Consider the following 16165-nt stretch of genomic DNA (forward strand, 5'->3'; position numbering starts at 1 on the left):
ACCATCCAATAATCTCAGTCCCTACCATGAGAATTATAGATCCCCCTCATCATAACCCCTCATCCATCTCAGGTCTTTCCCAAAGAAAATGCAACATCCAGGACGAGCATTTATTGCAAAACTGGTAAGAGCCCCACCTTCCTGAGACGGTCTATGTATCTGGCCGTATCTACATGGAAGGTTCACAGACCTCATGAATAACCTTTATTTTTTTAATTTTTATTTCTTTTTTTGCCAGATGGAGGCTGTGGCCTGCCCAGCACCACAGAGCTCCGGGAAGGAAATGCTGACCCAACCAGCCGGGTAGCTTGGTTTTAATCTTGTCTAGATTTCTTTTTTTTTTTTTTTTTTTTTTTAATTTTTTTTTTTTAACGTTTATTTATTTTTGAGACAGAGAGAGACAGAGCATGAACGGGGGAGGGTCAGAGAGAGAGGGAGACACAGAATCTGAAACAGGCTCCAGGCTCTGAGCTGTCAGCACAGAGCCCGATGCAGGGCTCGAACTCATGGACCGCGAGATTGTGACCTGAGCTGAAGTCGGCCGCTTAACCGACTGAGCCACCCAGGCGCCCCTAATCTTGTCTAGATTTCTATCTAATTCATATTCCTCTGGTGCCTACCAAAGAAGAACACTGACTTCACACACATCCTTTCGAAGCCCATAAAGAATAATCTTCTTACCATGACTTACCCGTAGGATAAGACTTTCCCTACCTTTTAGGGGTTACGATATACCCGGTAAGGGATGAAAGAGAGATAACAAGATCTGGGGACACATCTACGTGGGGCTGAACAACTAACTGGACCCCAAGAACATTCCCGAGGTCAGCTCTATTTACGCCAAAAAATTTGATGAACAGATTAGATGCTCTCACTTTTCACTCAAATTTAGAGGCCTGGTATAAAGACGGTTATAGATTTATGGAAACGGTAGAGTTATCGGAAAGGGCTGTAGGATTTATACCAGCCGCTGATAATGCAGCACAGTCTGGGGGCAGTTCCTGGTGGCTGACGTCTGAGGAAATAGACGGCAACACCCAACTGCAGATGGCTCCTGATAACTGGCCATCTCTTTTCCGAGTGGCCAGAAGTGTTATTTCGGGAGCATGACACAGAGCAGACTATCTGTTAAGGTTCTGGGGGAAGCTTCAGTTGATCATACGTGGCGAAGGCAGCCAATGAGGCAGAACTCGAGCACGGCCGCGGACGTGCCAGAGGTCGCCGAACCCCCCGTGCTGACCGCAAGGGAAGGGCTCCGAGCTCCAGGGATCACGGACACTCCGAGGGAAGGGGCTGAGGGCTGCTGGGGTGTCTGCTGGGCCTCTGCCAGGCCTCCGTTGTCCCCGTGTCTTGGAAACTGGGAAACGTGTTGCTTTGCTACTTTTGGTACCAGAGGACCGTGGCCTTTCCCGAACAAGCGTCTCTCGTGTTAACAGTGTGCGAGCAGACGTGCCCTGGGGAGGCTGGTTCAAGGCTAACGGGGCAAGAATTACAACACACAGCGAGTAACTGTAATTTCCCAGAGGAAAAGCGAAGCCTGCAGATCTTCTCAAACCTTTATCCCAAGCGTGAAGTTTTGTTTTCAGTGCTTGAAAGGCCAGAGTTGTCTTCGTAAACAGAGACTGGGCCTCAGCAGGCCAGACCAGGGGGACGTCTGACCTCGGCCATCACTGGCCAGGCCCTGACGGGCTCTAGCATTCACCTGCTCATGTCTCCAACACGTCCCTCGCCCCGGAAAGTTCCACGTGCGCTTCATATGTCTTGCAAAGCAACAGCGATGGGTAAGTAAGCCATACGATACAAAAATACATGTATGCTGAAACAAAACAGCTTCTTTCTAGATTTCTCTATGGTCAAATTTGGGGTAATTTCTCCCTTTCTCCCTCTCTCCCTCCATTCCTTTCTTCTTTCTTCTCTCCGTTCCTTGTATCTTTCCTCCCTCTCACCCACCCCCCTTTTTCCTATCCTTCTTGACCCTGCCCCTCTTTTGCTAGTGCTCTGTGCACCTACATTGTCTGCCTATTGAATAATCCCGATCTGGTGTCACTTTTGAATAATCACACACCCCCAAACTCTTTGACTTCCTGCACATCTCTTTATGGTTTTATCTCCCACGAATGTATCTACAGTGAGAACATCGTCTATTCATATCCCTCACCCCACATACAAGGACACTCTGTTCATTGGTTTCTGTAATCCCTAGTGTCTCTTGAGGTGGCACGATGCTCCCCTATCAGCTCTGGTGGCCTCTGACTAATATATCCCAACCCATCACCATCTTTAAACAATAATAGACCAGGGAGTGGGGTCCCAATCAGGGGGCTCCACAACCACAGGACTTCCTTTCCTTTTCCTTCTCAGCATCTTGGAGGGTCTCTTCCTCCTTCCCCCCATTCTCCCCGAGCCCATGGCCATCCTCAGGACCAGCAGAGGGTACGTCAGTGCAAAGGGAAGATGGCTGCCCCTCCCCCAATCACCTTCTCTCAGTCTCAAACCTGGCACATCACGGCATCCCTTTCCCTCAACTCCCCTCCCCACAGTCACTGTTCTATAACTCATGCCAGAAACTTTTCTCCATCTCACGTAAATACAATGACCAGACTTTCCAGAAAGTTCCAATTTAAATTTTTCTGTTTGCCAAGCCCTACCTCCCATTTGAGGCAATATGGCCACTCGTCCAGTATGGAATATAATGGAAGCCTGTTGTCAGTACCTGTAAAAATAACTCTGATTTTGTCCTTTTTCGGGTCTAAGTAATTGTCGAGCAGCACAAGAAGAAGGAGGGCGTAACAAAGTTAAGGTGCATGACTTTCACACTGGACATCTCATACTTGCTTGAGAATCTGGAAAAAGCAGCAGACTTTGATTTCGGAAAAACACACAATGTGCAACATCAAACTGCCCTCCACATAAATGGAGAGGACAAATTCTTTTTTTTTTTTTTTTAGTTTGTTTATTTATTTTGAGAGAGACAGAGCGTGCGTGGCAGAGGGGCAGAGAAAGAGGAAGAATGTCAAGCTGACAGCACAGAGCCCACACGGGACTCGAACTCACGAACTCGTGAGACCATGAACCAAACCCAGTGGAAATTGGGAGTCAGATACCCAAGCCGCTGAGCCACCCCGGGGGCCCCAAGAGGACAGATTCTTTAATGGGAAGTATCAGAGGAGGTAACGACACAAAGGGAAAGCAGCAAGACCTTTTTTGTTTCACTCATTAATACGTTGACTCTTGCTTCACGCCCACTATGTGCCGGAGCGTTCTGGGCACTTTGGGAATGCAAAGCAAATATAAGGCATCCCTTTTGCCATCCAGAAGTTCAGTGCAGTGAAGGTAGACACGCCTGCAAATCATTCTCTTTTGTTTTTTAATTTCAAAATCATCATAAACTTATAGGAAAGTCGCAGGTACAAGATGAAGACATTTTTCTTCCATCGCTTAATGCGAAGTTGCCGATCTGTCGTCCCAACTCTGATAACCATGTCTCTTATTTTCTGTATTCTGATGCTCTGACAGCTGGGGTCTTGCTGCCCCCGGAGGGGCCGCCCCTAGCAGGGTAGCCCGTTCCTAAAGATAACGAACAACCCACATCGAGCATGCTTTTCAATGCAAACCGACCAAGCCAGAGTCCGCACCCATGATCTACACCAAACGCCTGATCACCCCAAAGCAGGTACCAGACAAGAAGGACAGCTTCTCTGCCCGAGAGCCTACTAGTTCAAAACAGCCAATCCCACGCCCGCTCGCCCTGCCTCGCCTGTTCTTCCCATGGAAGCGAGAGTAAAAGCTCTGGTCTACATTTTCCCTTCACTCCCTCTGCTTCCTTACAGACACTGCTTCCCCTTGTGGGCCTGTGTGGGGTGCCACGGCTCCCGGAGACTATAACCAGCTAGATAGATCTTCGACGGCGGTCTCTCGTTCCCGTACCTAAATGCTAACAAAACCCGTTAAACCGCGGTCATCTGCAACTACTTCGTGCGTACTTCCTACATAACTACAAAACAACTCTTAAATTTTAGAAATTAACACCGATACGTTACTGCCATCCAGTCTTCAGACACCTTTTCAGTTTTGCCAGTTATCCCAATAATGTCCTCTAGAGCCAAAGGATCCAGACCAGAATCAGACATCACGCGTAGCCGTCAGGCCTCTTTAGCATCGTGTAGGCCAACGGTTCCTTGGCCTTTCCTTGACCTTCAGGACCTCGACACTTATTGAGATTACAGGCCAGTTATTTTGCAGGAAGTCCCTCGATCGGGCCTCTCTGATGCTTCTTCGCACGATTAGGCTCAAGTGCTGCGTCTTTGATGAAATGCCACAGAAGAGACGCTGTGTCCTCAGCGTGTGCCTTCGGGTCACGATATCGGTTCGCTTCCTCACTTTGGTCACTTGATGAAATTGTGTCTGCCAGGCTTTTCCACTAAACGGTTACCCTTCTTCCCGTTATAATTTATAACCTTTTCGTGGAGGAAAAACTTTGAAACTATAGAAATATCCTGTTCCTCATCATACGTCCAATTTACATATTACCACAACTTCTTCCTTTCTGTGTTACTCAATAGGCTACAATCTGTTACCTAGAACCCATTATAATTTGTTACCCTTATTATTTTATATTCAGATTGACCCAAATTTAACAAGTGCGTGCTTTTAAAGAAAAATTTTATTAATGTTTGTTTATTTTTGAGAGAGAGAGAGAGTGTAAGCAGAGGAGGGGCAGAGAGAGGGAAGCAGGCTCCAGGCTCTGAGCTGTCAGCACAGAGCCTGATGCGGGGCTCAAACTCACAAACCGTGAGATCAACCTGAGCCAAAGTCGGACGCTTAACCGACCGAGCCACCCAGGAGCCCCTAATAAGTGTGTGCTTTTAAAAAGTGACCTCAGGGGTGCCTGGGTGGCTCGGTCGGTTGGGGAGCTGACTTCGGCTCAGGTCTGATCTCGCTGTCCAGGAGTTTGAGCCCCGCGTCGGGCTCTGGGCTGATGGCTCAGAGCCTGGAGCCTGCTTAGGACTCTGTGTCTCCCTCTCTCTCTGACCCTCCCCCATTCATGCTCTGTCTCTCTCTGTCTCAAAAATAAATAAACGTTAGAAAAAAATTTTTTTTAAATAAACAAAAATAAAAAGTGACCTCAATTTCCTTCTGACGTGCCCTCGGACTTTTTAAAGTACTTCCTTGCTTTCTTTCTTAGTGAGACGTTCCAGCCTCTTCTTGTACTTTCCTTGCCCCAGCTCCAGAATTGACCGTTTCTCCCAAGAGTCCTGTATCTTTTGGGAGGATGATGGTATTGAGAAGTCAAGCCCCAGGCACTGGATGTGTTCATTTCCATGGGGGTGTTGCCGCTCCCGGCCTTCTTGGGGAGCAGGAGGAAGCATTGGTATGTACCCGTATGCATATGTACACATCTGTGCACAGACACACACACACACACACATTTTGTTCACATTTATTTCTCTGTCTCTAGCTCTCTAACATACGATTCTGTCTTTGGAGAAGGATAGGATAGGGTGGATGATGCCAATAGGTTTGGGGTCCTGAGAAGGTTTTTGTTGTTGTTGTTGTTGTTGTTGTTGTTGTTCCTTGGTTGGTTGATTTATTAGTACACTAGGGCTACCATAACAAAATGCCACGGACTGGGTGGTTTCTACAGCAGCTATCTATTTTCTCACAGTTGTAGAGGCTGGAAGTCTGAGATCAAGGTGTCAGCACGGTTGGTTTCTCCCAAGGTCTCTCTCCTTGGCCAAAAGATGGTCGCCTTCTCCTGTGTCCTCCCACGGACTTCCCTCTGTGCATGTCTGTGTCCTGATCTCCTCTTCTTGAAAAGACACCTGTCACATCAGATGAGAGCCCACACATCTGCCTTCGTTTTCACTTAAATACGTCTTTGAAGACCCTATCTCCAAATATGGTCACACTCTGAGGTACTAAGGGTTGAATCTGAGAGGGAGGGGGGTACAATTCAGTCTATAATAGTTAATTTACCAGAAAAATCAGCATGCTATTTGGCAAAGGTCTACACGTTCTAAATCTAGAGAACTCAAGCATCAACACAACAAACAGTAATGAAGATTTTTATTTCATTTTTATTTGTTAAGAGAGAGAGAGCAAGTGAGCAGGAAAGAGGGGCAGAGGAAGACAGAGAGAAAATTTTAGGCGGGCTCCAAGCCTGAGGCGGGGCTCGATCCCATGGTCCTGGGATCATGACCTGAGCTGAAATCAAGAGTTGGGTACTCAACCAATGGAGCCACCCAGACGCCCCAGGAATGAAGACTTTTAAAAAGAAACAAACAAACAAAATTCATAGTTCCCCTCTTCAGTGGACAGGCTCTGTCTAAATTGGGATGAGCCAGTCTGCTCACGGCAAAGAAGGACGTCCTTCCCTTCTAGGCCTTTCGATAGCCCGTGGGGACTCTCTTCTCCCTAATATCTGTAGTTACACTCAGCTTCTCATTTTAACTTTACTTGTAATGTCCTAAAAAAAAAATGTCCTTTGAGAATTTAATTGGTTAAAAAGGCATTTTTAAAGATTGACCCTCAGGCTAAGCAAAAACAATATCAAGAAATTTCGATTTCTGACGAATTTCGTTCTTTGTTTTACAGGATCATCAGTTCCACACGAAGCCAAAAGGTCCACTTTTTTCTTTCTTTTTTTCTTAACATCTAAACTGGCTTCGAATGGAGACAGACTTCTCCTTTACTTACTTCCATCTTACTTTTTTTTACAAACTAGTATCCGTGAGCGTGCATTTTATGCTACGTAACACAAGGGCATGATTTGACCGTAGTTTCTTTTTGCCACGAGGGGTTGGCACAAAGCTTCTCTCTGCACCAGGTTCCGCTGCACCAGCTCAGCGAGGAGGAGTGTGCAGTTCCCCGGGCCGCAGAGCTGGGCTGTTTGGGGCAAGACTCACGATCTTGCTGGCATGATCCTCTCCTCTGCCGTGAAATGGAAGAATTGCCCCCGTCAGGGCGCCTAGTGCCTGGAGAACGCTCAACAATAAACAACTTCGTGCCGAATACTTGTGGGAATCAGAGAGAGAGAGAGAGAGTGTGGCCAAAAGCCCCCGCAACGGTACCCGCCAGCCCAAGAGAAGAATCGAGAAAAGGGGCAGTAGAGAAAGAGCGATAGATGGCAAGCTGTATCATTTCTGGCGATGGGCCTTGGTGATAGGGTTAAGGAATTGGTGCAGAAGAGCGGAAGTCAAAAATTAGGGGAACTGCCACCCGTTTTCTTTAGATAAACCGTATCTTTATATGAAGAAGGTAGATTACACAGAGCATCACGCTTTTCCTTTGGTTCCATTGCGCACCCCGGATGGGCATCCCGTCCTCAGACCCGGCTCTGCGTCCCCCTAAATCCCGGGGAGTCGTGCCTCCCTGGCCACCGCAGTAAGAAGCGGTCTGGGGGACACACTCCCCCAGGGTGGCCAGCGGGCACCTTCGCGTGTGCATGAAAGTTCACTGAACTCGCCCCCCTGCCCCCACCCCCACCCCCGGCCTTGTTCTCTTCCCTTCCATCAGCCGCTCAGAGCTGAGCTGTCCACTAAGCTCTCCTCCACGCCGTCCAAAGGCACTCGTCCCCGGACTCTGAATTAGACACGGCAGAAAAGAGTCTGCAAGGTCAAACGCAGAGTAGTTCCTCTTTCGGTATCAAAATAAAGCATTCCTTGCATTTCCCTGAAATTTCTTCTTCCTCTTCTCCCGCTGCTCCTTCTCCTTTGAGACCGTCCGGGGAGAATTTCCCACGAGCCGAGCTACGCTACATCCTCGACAGGCTGGGGCTCGGTGAGACCCCACTGAAGTCGCGGTCTGCTCGTTTTAAAACACCGAAACCCGAAGTTTAGCGAGTCCGGAGGTTCCCGAGCTTGGGGCGCGCCTGGGTGGCTCAGCCCGTTGAGGGTCTGACTCTTGATTTCGGCTCAGGGCACGATCGTGGGGTCGTGGGAGCGAGCCCCTCTGTTCTTCCACACTTCCCACAGATCCTCGTGGCTGACCCACGTCTCAAAATTTCTTCCCCGGACATGACACTTCACACGCATACGCGCGCGCACACACACACACACACACGTGCATATGTCTGCGTGCATGCAAAGCTATACACGTGCATCTAACACCCCATACACAGAACGCCTGCATACCCGCATTCCTGCACAAACACACACGAACATCCTCACATCATGCTCCTATATACGTGCCCTTACCCCGCCCCCCACCAGCCCTGAGCACACACACTCATCTACGCACACAAATGTCTATACACATAATTACACCCTGAACACCCATCGGTGCACCTACCCTGACGCACACGCTCCCCTGCGTGCACACACCCTTACACACGTGCCAATACCGTTCCCACGCACACACACCCCTGAACACACGCTCCCCGTACACACACAGACCTGCCCGCACATGCACACGCGCCCGGCCACTGTCAGAACACGGATGAAAGCGGAAGAAGCTAGGGTGACGTGTTATCATTTTGTATTTCCAATAATGGGACCAAGGGAAATTTTCTGTCTGCGTTAATTTTTTTTTTAATGATGTTATTTGGCAACACATATATACGGAGAGGAGAAAGATCATTTCAGGTCATCCAGTCAAGAAGTTTTCACGCTGAGGAGACATTTGAGGCAACCTAAGTAAGACCATGTCAAGAACTGCACTCAGAAAACACCTTTGTGTGCCCTCATTTTGTTTTGCTTTTTAAAAGATTATGGAATTGAGGGGCGCCTGGGTGGCGCCGTCGGTTAAGCGTCCGACTTCAGCCAGGTCACGATCTCGCAGTCCGGGAGTTCGAGCCCCGCGTCAGGCTCTGGGCTGATGGCTCAGAGCCTGGAGCCTGCTTCCGATTCTGTGTCTCCCTCTCTCTCTGCCCCTCCCCCGCTCAAGCTCTGTCTCTCTCTGTCCCAAAAATAAATAAACGTTGAAAAAAAAAATTTTTTTTTTAAAAATAAAAAATAAAAATAAAAGATTATGGAATTGAAAACATGGCCTTTGTTCTACTTTGTATTCGATTACCGGTGAATTTTTGCAATTAAAAAAAATTTTTTTTTTTTTAATTTTGAGAGAGAGAGAGGGTGTGAGCAGGGGAGGGGCAGAGATAGAGGGAGACACAGAATCCGAAACAGGCTCCGGACTCTGAGCTGTCAGCCCAGAGCCCGACGCGGGGCTCGAGCCCATGAGCCGTGAGATCGTGACCTGAGCCGGAGTCGGTCGCTCAACCGACTGAGCCACCCTGGCACCCCTGAATTTTTGCAATTTTAGAATACTTCGGTATTTTAGTTGAGCGCGTGCTATCCCAGCTTTGTAAAACAATGGTAAAACACAGAGATTCCCTCCAGGGATACTGTCCTCGGACCATTTATTACCAACAACTTACGGAAGCAGAACTTCTGGAGTTTTGAGAGTGCAGATAGAAGGCTTGGCCTGGTGCTGCTTACGCGTTCTGGGCTCTCCCCATCTACATGTCTGCGATTCAATTTCTTTCGCCTTGAAAAGAACCAGAGTGGATACTTTTCTATTAGGACAAATATACCTTGTTATCCTCCAACCTATGTGTTAATATTTACGAGGAGAGAAGTACTGGGCACAATAAAACCATTTCCGATGTGTCAAGTTTTATAGTGAGTCACGCATCTGTCTAACCAGATAAATGCGACAGGACATCCTGTAGGCACCATGCAGTTTTTCCAATGCTTGTAAGTTTTTCTCTTTTCTTTTACTTTTCTCTTCTTTTCTCTTCTTTTCTTTTCTTTTCTTTCCCCCTTCTTCTTCTCCTTCTCCTTCTCTTTCTCCTCCTCCTCCTCCCCCCCCTCCTCCTCCTCCTCCTCCTCCTCCCCCCCCCTCCTCCTCCTCCTCCTGGCCCTGCATGAGACCCAAAGGCAATCACACTGTAACCAAATACTAAAACATGTTATAAGTCTAGCTGCAGCTGTGTACAAAAAGAAAGAATCGTAAAGGAAAAAACAAAAAAGAAAGAAAGAATTGTAAAGGTACTATTGAAGGCCGATCAGGTTTGATAACATCTCCGCAAGACATTTTTCTTTGAGAGCACAAATCCCTTCTCTATTGATTTTTTACTCATTTGTACTGTTTCCACTCTCACTTCCACTCTTGACATGTGCTATTGTTGTTTGTTTTTATTGGGAAATAAGGGACTTCTCTGAAAGGGAAAAGACCCTTCATTTTGTTTCAGCAACATGCTATTTTATACAGAGTTCCCACATCGACTTTGGTTTTCACATAACCTTCCTGACGGAACGGTGACAGGATCGTCAGATCCGGTAGACAACAGATGATGAGCCACCAATGAAAATAATCACCAGAATAGCACAGAAAGTCAGCTAATATGTATCAAAAGGATGAACAATTGAGAAGTTGATGAATCACTATTTAGGTTTTACTTACAGAACAAACTCTGTGGTTTCTTTAACGAGAATAACGCTTAATAAACATTAATTGATTGAGTCGTATTTGGTTTCCACAAACATCCTCAAATATCTGAAGCATTGTATTTCACACCAAAAAGTTATAATCACCCGTGTAACCCCAAAGATGATCACGCAATGAGTTAAACTTAATTAAACATCTAACGGTAGATATTAACATACACGTACAAAAGTAATGCACGACTTTGATAATTATTCTTTCTGCCAGTTACTGGCTGTGTGATACTGGGAAAGTGACCTAGCCTCTCTGAGCCTTACTTTCCTCATCTGCAACTTAGGGATTAACAACACCAACAGCACATCCTTGTTGTGAGAAGTAAATAAAGCAGCATCCAGCAAGTGTCCTGCTCAGCACACGATGAAAACGAGATAATTATGGTAGGTCAAAAAGCCTGTGTTCCATCCTGGAACCATCAAGTTACTAGTTTGAGATCAGACAAGGTTTCTCTTTTCTGTCGCCCAACTTTCTTATCATGAGATGAAACAAAAATACGCATGTGGGGGGGCACCCGGGGGGCTCAGTCCGTTAGGCATCTGACTCTTGATTTCAGCTCAGGTCATGATCTCGCCGTTCATGAGTTCGAACCTCACGTCGGGCTCTGCACTCACAGTGTGGAGCCTGCTTAGGATTCTCGTTCTCTCCCTCTCTCTCTCTCTGCTCCTCTACCCCTCCTGTTCTCTCGCTTTGTCAAAATAAATAAATAAAAACTTTAAAAAAAAGCAGGAGGGAGAGGGGAACATGGGTGAGGAGGGCACTTGCTGGGATGAGCACTGGGTGTTGTACGTAAGCGATGAATGACGGGAACCTACCTCCCAAAACCAAGAGCACGCGGTATATACTGTAGGTTAGCCAATTTGACGATAAATTATATCAAAAACAAAAACAAAAGGACATGAAGCCTGCCGCACACTCCTGGCCAGTGGAAGGCAGCTACTGGATTCCCTTTCCTGACCTTCCCTGGTGGTCTGACTCAATAACGGTTACAGCTCTCACGTCCACTCCATCATTAATCCTACAGCTAGTTCATTTAACCGGTTCAGCGTCGTTCACGTCAGCGAGGCCCTTGTTCCCTGGTTAGTGCAATGCGAAGCGTGTGAGATATAGAAACTGATTGAGAAGCTGGAAACAGCATCCGGTTTTCAGAAATCTCATCGCATCTTTGAATGTCCCACTTCTCGACAGAGGAGTTCTGCCGACGAGCGTCTTGGACTTCAGGCCTGCTGAATCTTCCAGATGCTTCCATCGGAGCCTTCTCGGGGGCAGGGGGGCCCAATTCTCATTCCCGTTTCCAGACTCATGCCGCACATATGTCATGCACACACGTGTACACATGGATACAGTTAAGGTCTCTTCAACCTCATTTAATAAACTGTCCTAAATTTGAATTTTTGTCTCCATCTGTCTGTAGCCTAACGTGTTTGATTATTCTAGCCTGACTGGTTCGCAGTCATGTCCTGAGCCCATTTCTTTAGAGCTCCCTTCTCTTAGGTCCGAAATCCAGGTACTGACAGAGATGAATGAGTACACGTTAAAAATGATTTCTTACAGCCATCTGCGTTCTCTCGGGAATGCGCCCCAAACAGCCCTGTACTTGAGCACTGTTCTAAACTTTCAAGTTCAGATCACAAAACACTCATGTAAAGGAACTTTAGAAGATTCAGCTTTAGTTTTCTGGTCACCGGAAGGATTTCTTTGATTCCATTTAACAGGAGCATCTAGTTGGACTGGTTTATAAGACTCCATAATAGTTGAAGGTTTAATCTCCTTAATACAAGCTACTCACCGCCTCTTTTGTATGCAGACCCCCCTCAGAGGATTTTCCTTCTTGAAATCAAAAGCTGCTTCCAATTGGTCTAAGCAAAAATATCGCTTTATACTGCTCACGTAATTTCCCAGGTCACAGTGAATAATTTTCTCAGGTCAAACGCCCTGAACAGGCAATAAAAGTCCTCCTAGTATGTCTTACCATCAAAAGCAGAGACTCTGAAACCTGAAAGTTCCTACGGATGCCATGCGGACCAGCCTCTAAGCCCAAAAGTGAGGAAACCAAGGTTTCACAGCTAATAAATGGTGAAGCCAGAGCTGAAACAGGGCTCTCATAATTCCTATGCGATGTTCTTTCTATCAAAGAAAGGTTATTTTTATCACCAGCTTAAATCCCAGAGAACTTAAGCTTCATGGATGCATAAAAGCATACGATTATTTTTATACAATTGATTTTTAGTGCACTGGAGAACGCATTCATCTCGCAAATATTCATTGAGCTGTATGTGTCTGGCATTGTGCTGGGCACAGGGATAGAAAGGTGTGGAAGACCCCATCCTCAACCTAAGGAAGCTCAGGGTCCTCCTGGATCAGCCTGTAGAACACAATGTTGTCAGCCCCATCTGCATTCGAGTCAGGGAATGCACAGATGAGGTGGGTCATCACTGCAGACCAGTGGAGATCATGGAGAGAGTAGAATGCACCATGGTTCTGGATCCGAAGACCTGAGTTGAGTCCCAGCCTCCCATTCGCTACTTATGTGCCCTTGAGCAAGTCTTTTCATTTCTCTGTGTGACATAATACATGCAATGTACCTCGACCAATGCCTAGTACTCCATAATCGTTACTTACCTTCCCCCATGTTGAAAAGCAGAGGTAGAAATCACGCCTACCCTCTTTACCTCAAAAGACTTCTTACAGAGGTTGAATGAACCAACGCCTTCTAAAACCACTTGTAAAATATTATTATGTTTCTCTTACCACCATATTATCCACCATATTATTGTGACTACTATCTTACTCTTTGTTTCTTTCCAGTTCAAGCATTCCAACCACTTAAACGAAACCCATCCGTGTGGTCCCAACCACCTTCCAAAACCCACAAAGACCAGAGTAAGGAGAAGAGAGTTTAAGGAAGAACTTGTGTTTCTGTGTGCCTGACCCCACTGGTTCCATTATTTTTGCATTCACCAAGCTCCCAGAGAAGTTAGGTAGTAATTCCAGTCTTTAATTGCATCAAGAGGTTGTTTCTGTGTTTTGTTTTATCTTCACGGAGTTTATCGAAAGACTCGTCCATGTTTGTGATAAAGATATTAAGGATGACTAAGAATATTAATACTTTTGTGACACGTTGAACCATGTAAGATTGCCAATAGCTAACCATTTTTTGGACCTGTAAAAATGGCAGTTTCATAGGGTTCAACCTAGCATTTTATTCAAGAGCAGTGGTCATGGGAATGTTAGAAAGACTCACTCCCTCGATACACATTTAGCTGCAAGATGGTTTCATAACATACACCTGAGGACGGCTTACAGCGATCTCTCAAGCAATGCATCTGGGGTGAAACTAAGCCCGATGTCTAGAGTGCGATGCTGAGTGGAACAGTGGTCATCGTACTGGCTGGGAGTTAGGATATGCAGCCGGTAGAGCCTGCCATGTGTTAGATGAGTTGAGTCCCTGAGGCATCTCGCAGAAGCTCTCTGAATCTCAGGTTCTCACACCGAGCCTAAGAAACTATACCCGTTCCTTGGATGCAGGCGAGAAGAGTCTGGTCTCGCTCCCCATGAGGTGGAGACCCTGCCCCTGGCACGCCATGCCCTCCCAGAGAAGAGTCTGTGAGTTCCCGCCCTCTTGGAGCCCCCCTCCACCCATGTTCCCGGTACGACAAACCACAAAGTCCCCACCTAGGTGTTTCTGGGCACATCGGACGCTCAGGTCTCCTCCCCCAGGGAACACAGCATGGCAGCTGACACCTCAGAGCCCGGAGCCCGTTTCGGATTCTGTGTCTCCCTCTCTCTCTGCCCCTCTCCCTGCTCACACTCTGTCTGTCTGTATCTCTCTCTCACAAATAAATAAACATTAAAATAAAAAAAAAGACTGTGGTCCCCTGAGAAAGGAGGAATTCTGCCCCCAGACTGCATTTGAACTTGAGCTGCAATGTCAACTCTACTCTTTCCTGGCGTCCAGTCTGCTGGCCAGCCCTGCAGATTTTGGACTTGCTGACCTCCATAATTACATGAGCCGATTTGCTAAAGTAAACCTCTCTCTCTCTCTCCCTCTCTTATATTGATTCTGTTTCTCTGAAGAATCGGAATTAATACAAAGGTTTATTTTACAAGGTAAGAGGCTAGATCATGTTTTATGTGTCACTTGATGTATATAGACTAGATATATTAGGCACATAGCATTTGGGCCGCTCAGAAGCGGTCCCACAAATATTAGGGCTGAGCCCGAATATGTCTGCAGTCCCACTTTGTGCAATACAAGAGGTCCGAAAGTGTGTGCTTTAGCCATGTGTAGAGAGCCCTGCATAGATGCTCATTGCTATCAGAGGGTCAAATCTTGGCATTAAAGCTACCGAGGACTCTAGAAAGGGGGCGTTGGGGGAGGGATGGGAACAGGCAGTAGGGCACAGTGGGAAGGCCATAGGCTTGGTCAGCTGAACCCGAAGTCAGATCTTACCTCCACGTTTCAGCAGGGGTGAGTGATCCGTGTGACCTTGGAAAACTGCTTTTACTGGCCTGTGACAGCGTTCCCATCAAACGTAAGCCGGAGGAAACAGCGGGGGTCTCAAACATTACTGGGAAAACTGTGTACATGATGTGTCTAAGGGACGTGCCCCGCTCAAGAACCATCCGCTCCTTTGCGAGGGCTGTTGCCACAAAGGACCACGAATGGGTGGTTCGAACCACAGAAATCTGCCGTCTCGCAGTTCTGGAGGCCAGAAGTCCAAGATCAAGGTGTTGGCAGAGCTGATTCCTGCCGAGTCTCCGGGGAAGGATCTGTGGTATGCCCCTCTCCTAACGTCTGCGGGTTTCCTCGCGACATTTCTCATTCCTTGACTCGTACCTGCACCGCTCCGTCTTATGCGGCATTCTCCTGGCGTGCCGGCATGGTCATCCGGGTTCACGTTCTCCTTTTCTTTATAAGGACAGAGTCCTATTGAATTGCCTCCCCCCCAATGACCTCTCTTAACTTGGTTATCTGCAAGTTAATACTTATATTAGAAGAAAGGTACGGGGGGCCCTGGGTGGCTCAGTCAGTCAAACATCCGACTTCGGCTCAGCTCGTGATCTCACGCTTCGTGAGTTCGAGCCCCGCGTCGGGCTCTGTGCTGATGGCTCGGAGCCTGGAGCCTGCTTCAGATTCTGGGTCTCTCTCTCTCTCTCTCTCTCTCTCTGCCCCTCCCCCAGATGTGTTCTGTCTCTCTCTCAAAAACAAAAATAAGTTTTTAAGAATTTAATAAATTCTTAAAAACAAAGAAAACAAAGAAAAAAAGAAAGGTATAAAGCGACAAGTCAAGAAGAGCTAGAGGTGAAGTTTCATAGGATTTTAAGGGCTGAACAGATGCAACGAATCTAAAGAAGTTTTCGCGACTCTTTGATGAGGTAGCATTTGAACTGGCCCTTGAAAGATGGGTAAAAATTGGCCAGGTGAAGATGGCCGGAAGGGGAATGTGTGAAAAACGAAAACAAAAACAACCCAAAAAAGATGTGAAGTTATATGTCAGCGTGAACTAAGCCGCATAAAAATATTCTCAACGTCTTGTGTCTTTAAAGTATGAGTTGGCCTTCTTGTCCTTCCTTCCACCTCTTCCCCCACCTCATCCCATCACCATAACCCTAGATGAGGAAAACTGAGTCACTTGACTGCCTTCACAGGACCTCGTGTGAGCTAGATGTGACTCACTTCGTAGATAAGCAAACAGGATCACGTTAAGTATCGAGTACCCGATCA

General features: G+C 47.0%; 1 long non-coding RNA gene across 4 annotated transcripts; it reads left to right on the forward strand.

The window, feature by feature from the left end:
• The first annotated feature begins 807 nt into the window (after positions 1–807).
• Positions 808–7666, forward strand: LOC102901006. 4 transcript variants are annotated; one of them, XR_006592629.1, is made up of 5 exons: positions 808–1781; positions 3831–3975; positions 5186–5371; positions 5721–5915; positions 6595–7666. It is a non-coding gene; the product is annotated as an uncharacterized LOC102901006 (long non-coding RNA). The 4 variants fall into 4 exon arrangements; XR_006592628.1 differs by having other exon boundaries at positions 1032–1781; positions 5666–5915; XR_006592630.1 differs by having other exon boundaries at positions 1034–1781; positions 5226–5371; positions 5666–5915.
• The last annotated feature ends 8499 nt before the right edge of the window (positions 7667–16165 follow it).

The sequence above is a fragment of the Felis catus genome, chromosome F2, assembly GCF_018350175.1.
Source record: "Felis catus isolate Fca126 chromosome F2, F.catus_Fca126_mat1.0, whole genome shotgun sequence".
Lineage (NCBI taxonomy): Eukaryota > Metazoa > Chordata > Mammalia > Carnivora > Felidae > Felis > Felis catus.